Source organism: Triticum urartu, chromosome 2 (genome assembly GCF_003073215.2).
Source record: "Triticum urartu cultivar G1812 chromosome 2, Tu2.1, whole genome shotgun sequence".
NCBI classification, from domain to species: Eukaryota; Viridiplantae; Streptophyta; class Magnoliopsida; order Poales; family Poaceae; genus Triticum; species Triticum urartu.
Window position 1 is genome coordinate 238,658,248 of NC_053023.1, and position 17,549 is coordinate 238,675,796.

Genomic DNA, 17,549 nt, shown 5'->3' on the forward strand with positions numbered 1-17,549 from the left:
GTAACCGTGATTGTCTCTTTTCGGGGAAGTTCGAGAGGAGAACACGGTTGGGTAATGTTTGAATGTAAGTAGTTCAGGATCACTTATTGAACGTTACTAGTTTGCAACCATTTGCGTAGTTTCTCATCTTACTCTTGTATTCGTAAGTTAGCCACCATACATTGCTTAGTCGCTGCTGCAACCTCACCACTTTACCCCTTCCATACCTGTTGTGGATTTGTCACGGCAGATGTCCTTAGTGTCAGGACTTAGTCGTGAGGCCAACGCATCTATGTGGTAGCTTGAGAGGGGTTGATCGGGATCGAGAGACGCAACACACAAGACAAGGATTTAGACAGCTTCGGGCCCCGGGAAACATCATCTGGTAATAGCCCTACATGCTGTTTGTGGCTAGGTCCCATTATGCTCATGAGGGAGACGCCGCATAAGCCGGCTCTCCTCTAGTTGTGTCTAACCTGAGCTATTATTCTTCTCCCCCTCTTGGAGTGCCCTGCCCCTCCTTATATATGTTGAAGGGGCGGGTTAAATCACTAGTCCTAATAGGATTAGGATTACTCTATTACAAGTGGAGTCCTAGTCTTGCTTCCTTTGTAAGGGAATATTCCTTACGCTTTCCTTCAAATCCGTCCCACCATCACATGAACCGGCCTACTGGGCCTTGGGCCTTGTCGTCCATCTGACCCACCCACCGGGTCTCCGATGAATAGTAACCCGCGGTCGCCAGTGAGTCGCCAAGCTCCAGCCGGGTCATACATCCGGCGGTTTATACCGCGGGGTATATCCCCAACATTAGCCCCTAGTTTAATTTGGATTTATCCAGGTTAAATTGATCCTGCAACATAAACACAAGAACAAATTTGACAGGTTGTGCTCCGGGTTAAATATTCTTGTAATCTGGCACCTGATCGTCCTTAAGTTCTTGACTTTTTCTTCTGGAAAATCCGGGTCAATAGGCCAGCTTCATAATCCATTTGCTGACATTGGCTCTTGTAAAGAAATATTATAAGAAATAATCCATTTGAGTCGGCCTTCAATGCTCTGATTTGACCAAAATATTGGTCTTTGAAATAGTCAAATGATATTTAGCCGACTTAAAGATGTAGATCTTGTCAATTTATGATTGCCAAAATTGTCGGGTTATAAACAAATGATGTCGGGTCATGTAATTGTTGCTGACGCCGGGTTAATCTTATGATGTCGCCGGGTCATAAACTTTGCAGATTTCTCCGATAATAATATAATACCTGATTTGCTCAAAACTGAGAATTTGAAGTTATTCCTCCTTTATATGCATATCACTTGTAGCCCCCAAGTGTCGGGTTGTCATGCTTGCAGCAACCTGGAACTTGCAATTGCCTTATGCTCATAAAAATTTCAACCAGTGTAGCCCCAAGGGCCGGGTCATTATGCAATAATGAGCAGGGACTTTGTAAATATGATCATGTAAATGTGAGAAGCAATGTGTAGCCCCCAAGGGCCGTCTCAGTAAGATATTACTGAGCTGGGACTTTGTATATGATTCATTGATAATAACATCATATGATGTAATCTCCACCATGGGGCTTGAACCCACGTCCACAAGGTTAAGAGCTTTGTACTCTACCAACTGAGTAGTGGATCTTTCAATATAATGGATTAAGGCTTGTGTACCTTGAATTTTCGACATGAGCAATTGGTAGCCCCCAAGGGCCGAGTCATAAGCTGCAGCGACTCGGGACTATTCCTTCCATTGTAGAATAAATTATATCCATTGATAAAATAATAGCCATTACGCTGAAGCGACTTTGAAAAACTCAATCATAATACTAGTTATTGATAACCATAATAAAAATCCAGCCATGTTGGCTATTAAAGATTTGAATAATATAATCTGGTTTGGAAAACCGGTTCCTGTGATATTGAATCCTACTGCCGGTTTAGGACACCTGTGCAGTAAGGGTGATAACCCAATCTTTAGAATCCAAAACTTCCAAATGTCTATGATTGTCATATATGGCGACTTACCATCCGAAGTGAAGCCGGGTTAAAGGTCTCAAGACAAAATCAAAGATTGTTTTCTAAAAACTTAAGACAAACAGAGAAAAAAAATGAGGCTTCTGATTCGAATACGATCAGTAAACCGGACCAAAAGGGGTTAAGCTAGGATTCGAATACGATCATGAAGCCCCCTAGTTGTTTTGGCGTTGCGCCGATCAAGAGGGTACCGACAGCTATGTTCTCTCTGGTTCGAATGACCTATGTTTGAACAGGAAGCTCCCAAATGACCTTGAGAGTTTTTTAACGACTCTGATTCGAATACGATCAAATTCGGACCCAAAAGGGGTTAAGCTATAATTCGAATACGATCATGAAGCCCACTAGTGGGTTTGGCATTGCGCCGATCAAGAGGGTACCGACAGCTATGTTCTTTTTGGTTCGAATACGACCTATGTTTGAACAGGAAGCCCCCAAATGACCTTGAGACTTTTTTTAACGACTCTGATTCGAATACGATCAGAGTCGGACCCCAAAGGGGTTAAGCTAGATTCGAATACGATCGGCCCCCAATGGTCATTGAAGCAGGGTACCTATGTTTGAGTTGTGCTTTGCAACAGACTCTCTTTGGTCCCTTTAATTTTTCTGAGAACTCAAACTTGGGAGTAATGAATTCGTCTTGAACCAGGCATTGAGCTGGATATTGAAAGCTTCAGAGCTTTCTAGGAGACAGATTTCCCTTGATTCGGAATGTTAAACCGGATATTGAGAGCTTCAAAACTTTGTGGGAGACAGCTTTCCCTTGAACCAGATTTTAAACCGGAATCCTTCTTTTTAAGCCGGAAATTTTCTGACGGCCTTTAAATTTTTCACCAATATAATGGTAGCCTCCGGAACCGGGTTATCTTCCCTCCAATGACCCGGAGTTCTTGAATTCACTGACACATGACAATTTTTCCAAGTCATGTCTTTGTAGCCCCCGAATCTTAAGACGACTCGAGGAGTTGCCTTGAAATTCTCCATCTTTGACAGTGATATAAACCGGTATGAGTCATTCAACATCTCAGTGATATAACTTGTCCTGCACTCGAGAACTTGCAAGACAGAGTAATTGCTCTTTTAAAGAAAGCAATAAAAAATATACTGGATGGATCTCACCTGATATATCAGGCCAAAATTCATCCGCCACAGAGTTGACGATCAGTTGACCACCACAATGAAACGACACGGTGAACTGTGCGAACGGGCAAGTTAGCCGCATTATGTTGATATACACCAAACCGCGGAGGCAGACAGAAAAAACAACCGCAACATTAGAGGCAGTATGGATGCGGGCGAGTCGCTACCGCTCTTGCATTGACCAAATGTCCTGCATAAATAATATCATAATCCGGAGTAATTGTTCTCAAAAGGAAAAAGTTGATACGTGCTATTTAAAATAGTCTGGACAAATATCACTTGATGTATTTATGATCCTCAGCGGCGTCCGTATTCAACCCGGCACGTTGAATAGGCCGGACCGTAGGTCGGACAGTAAAACGACGGACTGCAAGGACCGCAGTTTGCACATGTCCATTGAGCGGCATGACACGGACGAACGCTAATGCAAAATCATACACGCACGCTCCGTAACCATGATATAATACCACCTTTTATAATGGATAATTTATTCTGCATGTCAAAATAAACCAATGTAATTGTTCTTTTGACAAAAACAATATGTGCCAATACAAAAATAGACGTAGATGGATATCACCTGATTTTTGTGAACAATAGATGATTCTGTACGTGGAGTTCCATCCTCTTTTTTGGACTAATGCAGTACTTGTAGTAGTACTTTAAATAGGAGTACCCTTTGATCTTTTCTCTTTACATGCTAGACTTGATGCGTAGTCGTTGCTGTTGCTAGCAGGTGCACACGCATCCCGTCAGTAGCATCTTCAGGCCGAATTAGTTGGGCTATGGTTCAGGTCCGTTGAGATGAGCCCCCAGTTTGAAGGATACCGACGAGGGAGGCTCGGACTCAGAAGTAAGCCGGGCAACGGTTCAGACGTCCGCAGCAGCGGAAGCCGGCGGCGGCGACTCACGGTGGCACGGCGGTGGAAACACCGGCTTGCGGCGGATGGCAAGGCCTCTCGAGGCGGCCCGGGACAGCGGCGGTTTATGGGCGTGGAGCGGCTCAAAGCAAGGCCAGTGGAGGCGGCTGAGTATGGCTGTGGCTGCGATGGCACGGCGACGGCGGCTCTCAGCAGACACGGGCGACTCAAGGCTAGAGTGATACGCGGCGACGGCTCGCGAGCAGCAATGGGCAAAGCTATAGAGGCGGCGCTGAGGCGACACAAGGTGGCAGAAGACACACGAGAGGCAGCCAGACTTGTCGTGGAGAGCCGGCAGCCGAAGCGAAGCGAGCAAGGGAGGCGATAGCTCGGCGTGCGGCGCAGCAGAACAAGGGCCGGGGCAACTCGGCAAAGGTGACGACGACGATGCTGCAGGAGCTAAGGCGAGTCAATGGTGCACTCGAGCCAGGTCGATGGCAGCATCATAGGGGCGCAGGTGGCTCAAAGCAACAGTGATTCGAAATATAACTAGACAAGCCACAACCAGTCACTTGGCGAGGGCGGCTCCGATGGCCGCCAGGCCGGCTCTCAGGCAGAGGTGGAGGCCGCGGCTTCAAATCCAGGGCAAGACGAGGCGGTGCCAGCGGCTCACGGCGACGGGGCAACTCATACAGGGCGGCCTCGCAGCGGAGACCAGGCCCTGATAGCGGAGGCACGGTAGTTCGACGATGCGAGTCGCAGGAGGAGTCTGAGCTCGTGGCTTTCCTTTCCTTTCTCTTGATTTATAACTGACAGGGCGCATGCAGCCCAAGTTTCTAGTATAGCTCATCTGACCTCAGATAAAGTTGCTATGCGGTCTTGATTAGTAGTAGCATCAGGGAAACAACCAAAATAGCCTGCTGATATGATTTGACTGATTCATCAGTACACACGTAGTTTCTTCCATGATATCTTTGTTTTGGTTCAGCCTTGGTATGTGAATACTAGTTGAGATAGTACTAATTGGAGTACTTGTCTGATTTGGTCTTCACATCGAGATTTTAGCAGGTCACCTCGGGACGTGAGGCAGCCATGCCACCGAGAGACTCGCAGGCGTGATTTGGCGATTTGGCCGTGGGGATTGAGATGGAAAACCTGTAGAGGCAGAGGCGGTAACAGCGACTCAACGCAGGGCCACGGGGGCCAGCTCTGGTCGTGGCGGCTCAGAGGTGAGGCCGGCCAATGGAGGAAGTCTGACGAGGCTGAATCAATGTTGCACCCACTTCCAGTTCGTGGTAAACGGGACCAGAACCAGAGGTAGCTAGCCGACTCAAAGTTGACGCGTATTCTTCAGAAGTCTGTCCGTCTCGGTGAATCAAGAAACAATCGTTGTTGGTCTTGGCGACTTGGAAGCAATCAAACTAATCGCAAGACGGCGGCTCAACAAAACTGTAACCCTAAACCTTCCTGATCTGAAAAATTACAAACTCTTCAATCCCTTGAAAAAGATCCTTTCAAAAACTTAACACCACCGTGTGCGAGCCCACGATGGGCGCCAACTGTCGTGGATTTGTCACGACAGATGTCTTTAGTGTCAGGACTTAGTCGTGAGGCCAACACATCTATGTGGTAGCTTGAGAGGGGTTGATCGAGATCGAGAGACGCAACACACAAGACAAGGATTTAGACAGCGTCGGGCCCCGGGAAACATCGTCCGGTAATAGCCCTACATGTTGTTTGTGGCTAGGTCTCATTATGCTCCTGAGGGAGACGCCGCATAAGCTGGCTCTCCTCTAGTTGTGTCTAGCCTTAGCTATTATTCTTCTCCCCCTCTTGGGATGCCCTGCCCCTCCTTATATATGTTGAAGGGGCGGGTTACATCACTAGTCCTAATAGGATTAGGATTACTCTATTACAAGTGGACTCCTAGTCTTGCTTCCTTTGTAAGAGAATATTCCTTACGCTTTCCTTTAAAGACGGCCCACCATCACATGAACCAGCCTACTGGGCCTTGGGCCTTGTCGTCCATATGACCCGCCCGCCGGGTCTCCGATGAATCTTAACCCGCCAGGTCCAAGCGGGTAGCCAGTGAGTCGCCAAGCTCCAGCCGGGTCATACATTCGGCGGTTTATACCGCGGGGTATATCCCCAACAATACCTATTAAGCTTTTCTAGTCTTGATACCCATGGTAATGGGATTGCTGAGTCCTCGTGGCTCACAGTTTACTACACCAACAGTTGCAGGTACAGGTAATGCGATGATCATGACATGAGAGTGATGTTTTTCTTGTGTTGGAGTTCTTCTTCTTCTTCGTCGATCTTGGGTTAGGTTCCTGGTTGGCAGCCTGGGCTAGCAGGGTTGATGTTGTTTTAGTTTTTGTTTGTGTTTCATTACTAGTCAGATGTTGCTCGATGTATGATGTATTGATGTATTCTTACAGCATCTGTATGACTTGTATGTATCCCAACTATTATGTATGGTACGTTGTAATGATATCCACCTTGCAAAAGCGTGTCAATATCCGGTTCTATCATTGGTGGTACCTTCGAGTTCCTTTAGGATAGAGTCGCATATTGGGCGTGATAACTTGGTATCAGAGCCTCGACCGACCATAGGAGCCCCCCTTGTTTGATCGTATAGTTTGGCCGATCTTGAGTCTAGAAGAAAACTTTTCAGAATCTAGTTATATCGGAGAGTAGGAATTCTTTTTACTCCTCAGCCCCCTTCATCACTCTGGTGAGAAACCCTGACATAGGTGTTTTGATTACTCCTCTTCCCCTTCAATTTTATTTAGGATCACATAGTTGGTTTTCGCTCGTTGTGATGTCAGCTCTTTTCATCCGGCGCACTTCTCTCAGAATGATTCGATCCTCGTTGTCTGTTGCGAGATCAATCCGAATTTCTTTCTCAAGGACGTTGTTCCCCATATGAAGTAGTCTTTGTTTTTTCCCCCCCCCCCCCCCTTTTTTTTTTCGGAGCCGGAGTCTGTGATCGAGTATCCATCCTACTCGTGCGAAGTCTTTGCATTCCTTCCTCAATTATTTGAACCGGTGTTTTCTCTTCAAGTTATTCGTCGGTTCCCCGTTCCAAATTGCCTTTGTTTTTTCCACCCTCCCACCCCTTTTCTTCCCGGAGTCTGAGCCTCTATCCGAGCATCAACTTCATTCGTGTGGAGCCCCTTTAATCTGTCCTCAATTGTCTCAACCGGTGAATTCTCGTCTAGTTAATCATTGTTCGTCTAGTTTTCTTTCCGGTGAATCCAATTCAAGCTTTTCGTTGTTGATCATATTCTTTTCGTCGACTCAAGCGCTTCTTTTTCTCATTCGCCTCTTGCTAGTTTATCCTTCCGGAGTGATGAAGATATGTCAGAAGATTCACGTTTGCATTCAGTTATTTCGAGGATATCACCTCATTCAAGTCTTTCAGTTGTTCCGGTGGATCATTTCTCATTCAAACAATCCTTTCCAACGGTGCTTCTTTTTAGTGTGCCCTAACCCACAGGTCTTTCCCAGGATCTTACCCGACACTTCTAATTTTCCCGGAGTTAATCTCAAATTTCTTTTCGAAGTTTGACGTAAGAATGCATTTCATCAGTTAGTTGTTTTTCCAAGATCGATTTCAAAGTATTTCATTGTTGGCTGAACATCTTCGTTTTTCATTCTTCCGGTGTATCTCAACAATTTTGGTGGTGTTCCTCGTTGTCATTCTCAACATTTGAAGACCAAAGAAGAGTTTTCCTCTAAATCTTGTTCGTTCTCTCGAAGATTTGTGGTTCTACTTCTTGTTATCCTCTCAGATTATTCTGTTTGTCAGAGATTCTTTTCTTACCCATCTGGAGTATTTCAGGAGTTGTTTTTCCGTTTTGAGTGTCCAGAGGCCTCCATTTCAGAATATTTCTTCGTTTCCAAGTTTTCAGCTTCGTTTGTTCCATGATTGTACCGGTGCTTCATTCAAGCGTTCTTTAATCAGTTCGCGATCTCTTCGTTCTCTTGCATCTTGATTCACTCAAGTATCTTCGTTCGTTTTTTAATTCTTTCCGGCGATTCGTTCTCTTCTCTTAGTTCGTTTTCATGCTCATGGTGGTTCGTTTAAGATTTTCACTTCCCGGCGATTCGTTCTCTTCTCTTAGTTCGTTTTCATGCTCATGGTGGTTCGTTTAAGATTTTCACTTCCGTTCTTATCAGATAAATTCATTCATCCTTTCCAATCCTACTGGTGGTTCATGAAGACCTTCTCAAGTTTCTGCTATATCTCTCTTCAATACTTTTCAAGAAGAATACGTTGCATGCCAAATCCATTTTTCATCAATTAAATTTGATGAAGGATAAGCATAATGTAATTCTTATTCTCATTTCGTCGTGGTCAAGTAATTCCTTCCTTTGGAGATTATTCATGATGAATAATTTCTCGTTTCTACGTTGTTCGTCTTTTCTTTTCTGGAGTTCAAAGTTTCCTGGGTTGTCTCGGAACCTCCATCTAAATCATCGCAATGCCTTAATATTATTTCTTTTTATCCATCAATTCTATACCATCATCCTTTTATTACCGGAGTTCTTCATGGTGGTTCAGCAAGATTTAATTCATTCTTCAAGTGCTTATCAAGATTCTTGTTGGAGGAGTGCAAGTATCTTTTCTTCTTGCGTCCCGAAGTGCAATTAGTTCTCCGTATTCTTTTGAAGTGGAGTTTTGCATTTCTTCGTTTTTCTCAGCTATTCAATCATTTCCGTTTGTGGCCGGCTATCACCTCATAATTTCGATATGTTTTCCATAAGCCCACAACAAGCTTATTCCTTTCGTTGTTGAATGCCCAACCACTTAGTTCAATCCTTCTTCGTAAGGATGCTTTTCGAACTCAATGGTGGTATAAGTTATCATATTCGTCTCCGTTCTTTTCATGATAATCTTTTTCAATTCTTCTGGAGGCATTGTGTTGTTCCTGTCGTCAAGAATCGTTCCATCTTGTCAAGTTCATGTTCTATTCCATTCCATGTTCAACTGGGGTGCTATCCCAATTTTTTCGCTATTATTCCTTTTCTATCTTGTTCTAACCAGAGTGGTTCCAGAGTCTATCGTTTTCATTGAGCTTTTGATTCTTTTCATATTCACCGTTCCTCTTTTCTACTCGAGTGTCCTCCACTTCTTCTTCTTCTTCTCTGATCAGCTCTTGTTTTACCTCATCCTCTTTTCTTCCATCTCGTTCCTAAGATCTCGGGACAAGATCTCTTGTTAGTGGAAGAGAGTTGTATCGCCCCGAGTCCGATGCGCCAGGTGTCTTCCAGTTATTCACCGTCGTTCCCATGCCATTTGCTTGCGTGTTGCATTTTTCTATGTCATCACGTGCATTGCATCCTCATGTTTTCAAAACTTGCATCCGGTCATTCTCCTCATTGTCCGTTTCAGCATCCGACACTCTCACATGCACCCGTCGTCCCTCTCATACCTTGTTTCATGAGCGGGAGAAAAACATTCTTGAAATGGGCCGAGATTTGTCGAGTAGCCTTGATATATCACCGGTAGACCGCCTGTCAAATTCCATTCCATTTGCAGGTTGTTTCATGCCCCAATAGTTAGCCGCGTTAATCGTCGGGCCCCATTCTCTTTGCAGCCCAGCACCCCTCCACAACAGCCCACTAGCCCATCTAAACCCCCTCCATGCTCTCCGTCATTGGATCACGATCGTGTGGGCGAAAACCGCACCTCATTTGAACTCTCCTAGCTCCCTCTCCCTAGCCTTCTGTTGGGTTTCGTAGTAATTTCAAAAAAATTCCTTCGCACACGCAAGATCATGGTGATGCATAGCAACGAGAGGGGGAGAGTGTGATCTACGTACCCTTGTAGATTGACAACGGAAGCGTTAACTTTGGTTGATGTAGTCGTACGTCTCCATGGCCCGACCGATCAAGCACCGAAACTACGGCACCTCCGAGTTCTAGCACACGTTCAGCTCGATGACGATCCCCGGACTCCGATCCAACAAAGTGTCGGGGAAGAGTTCTGTCAGCACGACGGCGTGGTGACGATCTTGATGTTCTACTGTCGCAGGGCTTCGCCTAAGCACCGCTACAATATTATCGAGGACTATGGTGGAAGGGGGCACCGCACACGGCTAAGAATATGATCACGTGGATCAACTTGTGTCTCTAGGGGTGCCCCTTGCCTCCGTATATAAAGGCTCAAAGGGGGGGGCGGCCAAGAGCAGGCGTGCCAGGAGGAGTCCTACTCCCTCCGGGAGTAGGACTCCCCCCTTTCCTAGTTGGAATAGGATTCGCGGAGGGGGGAAAAGAGGAGAGAGAGGAGGAAGGGGGGCCGGCCCCCTCTCCTTATCCTATTCGGACCAAGGGGGGGAGGGGCGCGCGGCCCATCTATGGCCACCTCTCCTCTCTTCCACTAAGGCCCACTAAGGCCCATATACCTCCCGGGGGGTTCCGGTAACCTCCCGGTACTCCGGTAAAATCCCGATTTCACCCGGAACACTTCCGATATCCAAACATAGGCTTCCAATATATCAATCTTTATGTCTCGACCATTTCGAGACTCCTCGTCATCTCCATGATCACATCCAGGACTCCGAACAAACTTCGGTACATCAAAATGTATAAACTCATAATATAACTGTCATCGTAACCTTAAGCGTGCGGACCCTACGGGTTCTAGAACAATGTAGACATGACCGAGACACGTCTCCGGTCAATAACCAATAGCGGAACCTGGATGCTCATATTGGCTCCTACATATTCTACGAAGATCTTTTATCGGTCAGACAGCATAACAACATACGTTGTTCCCTTTGTCATCGGTATGTTACTTGCCCGAGATTCGATCGTCGGTATCCCATACCTAGTTCAATCTCGATACCGGCAAGTCTCTTTACTCCTTCCGTAATACATCATCCCGCAACTAACTCATTAGTTGCAATTCTTGCAAGGCTTTAGTGATGTGCATTACCGAGAGGGTCCAGAGATACATCTCCGACAATCGGAGTGACAAATCCTAATCTCGAAATACGCCAACCCAACATGTACCTTTGGAGACACCTGTAGAGCTCCTTTATAATCACCCAGTTACGTTGTGACGTTTGGTAGCACACAAAGTGTTCCTCTGGCAAACGGGAGTTGCATAATCTCATAGTCATAGGAACATGTATAAGTCATGAAGAAAGCAATAGCAACATACTAAACGATCGGGTGCTAAGCTAATGGAATGGGTCATGTCAATCAGATCATTCAACTAATGATGTGATCCCGTTAATCAAATGACAACTCTTTGTCCATGGTTAGGAAACATAACCATCTTTGATTAAGGAGCTAGTCAAGTAGAGGCATACTAGTGACACTCTGTTTGTCTATGTATTCACACATGTATTATGTTTCCGGTTAATACAACTCTAGCATGAATAATAAACTTTTATCATGATATAAGGAAATAAATAATAACTTTATTATTGCCTCTAGGGCATATTTCCTTCAGTCTCCCACTTGCACTAGAGACAATAATCTAGATTATACCATAATGATTCTAACACCCATGGAGCCTTGGTGCTGATCATGTTTTGCTCGTGGAAGAGGCTTAGTCAATGGGTCTGCTACATTCAGATCCGTATGTATCTTGCAAATCTCTATGTCTCCCACCTGGACTAGATCCTGGATGGAATTGAAGCGTCTTTTGATGTGCTTGGTTCTTTTGTGAAATCTGGATTCCTTCGCCAAGGCAATAGCACCAGTATTGTCACAAAAGATTTTCAATGGACCCGATGCACTATGTACTCCGCTTCACATGTAGATCCCGCCACGACGCTTTGTTTAAAACTGCACCAACTGACAGCTCCACCATTTAATGTAAACACGTATCCGGTTTGCGATTTAGAATCGTCCGGATTAGTGTCAAAGCTTGCATCAACGTAACCGTTTACGATGAGCTCTTTCTCACCTCCATATACGAGAAACATATCCTTAGTCCTTTTAAGGTACTTCAGGATGTTCTTGACCGCTGTCCAGTGATCCACTCCTGGATTACTTTGGTACCTCCCTGCTAGACTTATAGCAAGGCACACATCAGGTCTGGTACACAGCATTGCATACATGATTCGGACAGACTTAAGCATCGCTACGGGTGAGAAGGTCTCATCGTAGTCAATCCCTTGAACTTGCCGAAACCCTTTTGCGACAAGTCGAGCTTTGTAGACAGTAATATTACCGTCGGCGTCAGTCTTCTTCTTGAAGATCCATTTGTTCACAATTGCTTGCCGATCATTGGGCAAGTCAACCAAAGTCCACACTTTGTTCTCATACATGGATCCCATCTCAGATTTCATGGCTTCAAGCCATTTTGCGGAATCTGGGCTCACCATCGCTTCTTCATAGTTTGTAGGTTCATCATGATCTAGTAGCATGACTTCCAGAACAGGATTACCATACCACTCTGGCGCGGATCTCACTCTGGTTGATCTACGAGGTTCAGTAGTATCTTGTACTGAAGTTTCATGATCATCATCATTAGCTTCCTCACTAATTGGTGTAGGTGTCACAGAAACAGTTTTCTGTGATTCACTACTTTCCAATAAGGGAGCAGGTACAGTTGCCTCGTCAAGTTCTACTTTCCTCCCACTCACTTCTTTCGAGAGAAACTCCTTCTCTAGAATGTTTCCGAACTTAGCAACAAAAGTCTTGCCTTCGGATCTGTGATAGAAGGTGTATCCAATAGTCTCCTTTGGATATCCTATGAAGACACATTTCTCCGATTTGGGTTCGAGCTTATCAGGTTGAAGCTTTTTCACATAAGCATCGCAGCCCCAAACTTTCAGAAACGACAACTTTGGTTTCTTGCCAAACCATAGTTCATAAGGCGTCGTCTCAATGGATTTTGATGGTGCCCTATTTAACGTGAATGCGGCCGTCTCCAAAGCATAACCCCAAAACGATAGCGGTAAATCAGTAAGAGACATCGTAGATCGCACCATATCTAGTAAAGTACGATTACGACGTTCAGACACACCATTACGCTGTGGTGTTCCGGGTGGCGTGAGTTGCGAAACTATTCCGCATTGTTTCAAATGTACACCAAACTCGTAACTCAAATATTCTCATCCACGATCAGATCGTAGAAACTTTATTTTCTTGTTACGACGATTTTCAACTTCACTCTGAAATTCTTTGAACTTTTCAAACGTTTCAGACTTATGTTTCATTAAGTAGATATACCCATATCTGCTTAAGTCATCTGTGAAGGTGAGAAAATAACGATATCCGCCACGAGCCCCAATATTCATCGGACCACATACATCTGTATGTATGATTTCCAACAAATCTGTTGCTCTCTCCATAGTACCGGAGAACGGCGTTTTAGTCATCTTGCCCATGAGGCACGGTTCGCAAGTACCAAGTGATTCATAATCAAGTGGTTCCAAAAGTCCATCAGTATGGAGTTTCTTCATGTGCTTTACACCGATATGACCTAAACGGCAGTGCCACAAATAAGTTGCACTATCATTATCAACTCTGCATCTTTTGGCTTCAACATTATGAATATGTGTGTTACTACTATCGAGATTCAATAAGAATAGACCACTCTTCAAGGGTGCATGACCACAAAAGATATTACTCATATAAATAGAACAACCATTATTCTCTGATTTAAATGAATAACCGTCTTTCATCAAACAAGATCCAGATATAATGTTCATGCTTAACGCTGGCACCAAATAACAATTATTTAGGTCTAATATTAATCCTGAAGGTAGATGTAGAGGTAGCGTGCTGACCGCGATCACATCGACTTTGGAACCGTTTCCCACACGCATCATCACCTCGTCCTTAGCCAATCTTCGCTTAATCCGTAGTTCCTGTTTCGAGTTGCAAATATTAGCAACAGAACCAGTATCAAATACCCAGGTGCTACTGCGAGCATTAGTAAGGTACACATCAATAACATGTATATCACATATACCTTTGTTCACCTTTCCATCCTTCTTATCCGCCAAATATTTGGGGCAGTTCCGCTTCCAGTGACCAGTCTGCTTGCAGTAGAAGCACTCAGTTTCAGGCTTAGGTCCAGACTTGGGTTTCTGCTCTCGATCAGCAACTTGCTTGTTGTTCTTCTTGAAGTTCCCCTTCTTCTTCCCTTTGCCCCTTTTCTTGAAACTAGTGGTCTTGTTGACCATCAACACTTGATGCTCCTTCTTGATTTCTACCTCCGCAGCTTTCAGCATTGCGAAGAGCTCGGGAATAGTCTTATTCATCCCTTGCATATTATAGTTCATCACGAAGCTCTTGTAGCTTGGTGGAAGTGATTGGAGAATTATGTCAATGACGCTATCATCCGGAAGATTAACTCCCAGTTGAATCAAGTGATTACAATACCCAGACATCTTGAGTATATGCTCACTGACAGAACTGTTCTCCTCCATCTTGCAGCTATAGAACTTATTGGAGACTTCATATCTCTCAATCCGGGCATTTGCTTGAAATATTAACTTCAACTCCTGGAACATCTCATATGCCCCATGACGTTCAAAACGTCGTTGAAGTCCCGGTTCTAAGCTGTAAAGCATGGCACATTGAACTATCGAGTAGTCATCAGCTTTGCTCTGCCAGACGTTCATAACATCTGGTGTTGCTCCAGCAGCAGGCCTGGCACCCAGCGGTGCTTCGAGGACGTAATTCTTCTGTGCAACAATGAGGATAATCCTCAAGTTACGGACCCAGTCCGTGTAATTGCTACCATCATCTTTCAACTTTGCTTTCTTAAGGAACGCATTAAAATTCAACGGAACAACAGCACGGGCCATCTATCTACAATCAAACATACATAAGCAAGATACTATCAGGTACTAAGTTCATGATAAATTTAGGTTCAATTAATCATATTACTTAAATAACTCCCACTTAGATAGACATCCCTCTAATCCTCTAAGTGATTACGTGATCCAAATCAACTAAACCATGTCCGATCATCACGTGAGATGGAGTAGTTTCATTGGTGAACATCACTATGTTGATCATATCTACTATATGATTCATGCTCGACCTTTCGATCTCCGTGTTCCGAGGCCATATCTGTATATGCTTGGCTCGTCAAGTATAACCTGAGTATTCTGCGTGTGCAACTGTTTTGCACCCGTTGTATTTGAACGTAGAGCCTATCACACCCGATCATCACGTGGTGTCTCAGCACGAAGAACTTTCGCAACGGTGCATACTCAGGGAGAACACTTCTTGATAATTAGTGAGAGATCATATTATAATGCTACCGTCAATCAAAGCAAGATAAGATGCATAAAAGATAAACATCACATGCAATCAATATAAGTGATATGATATGGCCATCATCATCTTGTGCTTGTGATCTCCATCCTCGAAGCACCGTCGTGATCACCATCGTCACCGGCGCGACACCTTGATCTCCATCGTAGCATCGTTGTCGTCTCGCCAATCTTATGCTTCCACGACTATCGCTACCGCTTAGTGATAAAGTAAAGCATTACAGCGCGATTGCATTGCATATAATAAAGCGACAACCATATGGCTCCTGCCAGTTGTCGATAACTCGGTTACAAAACATGATCATCTCATACAATAAAATTTAGCATCATGTCTTGACCATATCATAGCACAACATGCCCTGCAAAAACAAGTTAGACGTCCTCTACCTTGTTGTTGCAAGTTTTACATGGCTGCTACGGGCTTAAGCAAGAACCAATCTTACCTACGCATCAAAACCACAACGATAGTTTGTCAAGTTGGTGCTGTTTTAACCTTCGCAAGCACCGGGCGTAGCCACACTCGGTTCAACTAAAGTTGGAGAAACTGTCACCCGCTAGCCACCTTTGTGCAAAGCACGTCGGGAGAACCGGTCTCGCGTAAGCGTACACGTAATGTCGGTCAGGGCCGCTTCGTCCAACAATACCGCCGAACCAAAGTATGACATGCTGGTAAGCAGTATGACTTATATCGCCCACAACTCACTTGTGTTCTACTCGTGCATATAATATCAACACATAAAACCTAGGCTCGGATGCCACTGTTGGGTTTCGTAGTAATTTCAAAAAATTTCCTACGCACACGCAAGATCATGGTGATGCATAGCAACGAGAGGGGGAGTGTGTGATCTACGTACCCTTGTAGATTGACAACGGAAGCGTTATCTTTGGTTGATGTAGTCGTACGTCTCCACGGCCCGACCGATCAAGCACCGAAACTACGGCACCTCCGAGTTCTAGCACACGTTCAGCTCGATGACGATCCCCGGACTCCGATCCAGCAAAGTGTCGGGGAAGAGTTCCGTCATCATGACGGCGTGGTGACGATCTTGATGTTCTACTGTCGCAGGGCTTCGCCTAAGCACTGCTACAATATTATCGAGGACTATGGTGGAAGGGGGCACAACACACGGCTAAGAATATGATCACGTGGATCAACTTGTGTCTCTAGGGGTGCCCCTTGCCTCCGTATATAAAGGCTCAAAGGGGGGGCAGCCGGCCAAGAGGAGGCGCGCCAGGAGGAGTCCTACTCCCTCCGGGAGTAGGACTCCCCCCCTTTCCTAGTTGGAATAGGATTCGCGGAGGGGGGAAAAGAGGAGAGAGAGGAGGAAGGGGGGCCGGCCCCCTCTCTTTGTCCTATTCGGACCAAGGGGGGGAGGGGCGCGTGGCCCATCTATGGCCACCTCTCCTCTCTTCCACTAAGGCCCACTAAGGCCCATATACCTCCCGGGGGGTTCCGGTAACCTCCCGGTACTCCGGTAAAATCTCGATTTCACCCGGAACACTTCCGATATCCAAACATAGGCTTCCAATATATCAATCTTTATGTCTCGACCATTTCAAGACTCCTCGTCATGTCCGTGATCACATCCGGGACTCCGAACAAACTTCGGTACATCAAAATGTATAAACTCATAATATAACTGTCATCGTAACCTTAAGCGTGCGGACCCTACGGGTTCGAGAACAATGTAGACATGACCGAGACACGTCTCCGGTCAATAACTAATAGCGGAACCTGGATGCTCATATTGGCTCCTACATATTCTATGAAGATCTTTTATCGGTCAGACCGCATAACAACATACGTTGTTCCCTTGTCATCGGTATGTTACTTGCCCGAGATTCGATCGTCGGTATCCCATACCTAGTTCAATCTCGATACCGGCAAGTCTCTTTACTCGTTTCGTAATACATCATCCCGCAACTAACTCATTAGTTGCAATGCTTGCAAGGCTTCAGTGATGTGCATTACCGAGAGGGCCCAGAGATACCTCTTCGACAATCGGAGTGACAAATCCTAATCTCGAAATACGCCAACCCAACATGTACCTTTGGAGACACCTGTAGAGCTCCTTTATAATCACCCAGTTACGTTGTGACGTTTGGTAGCACACAAAGTGTTCCTCTGGCAAACGGGAGTTGCATAATCTCATAGTCATAGGAACATGTATAAGTCATGAAGAAAGCAATAGCAACATACTAAACGATCGGGTGCTAAGCTAATGGAATGGGTCATGTCAATCAGATCATTCAACTAATGATGTGATCTCGTTAATCAAAT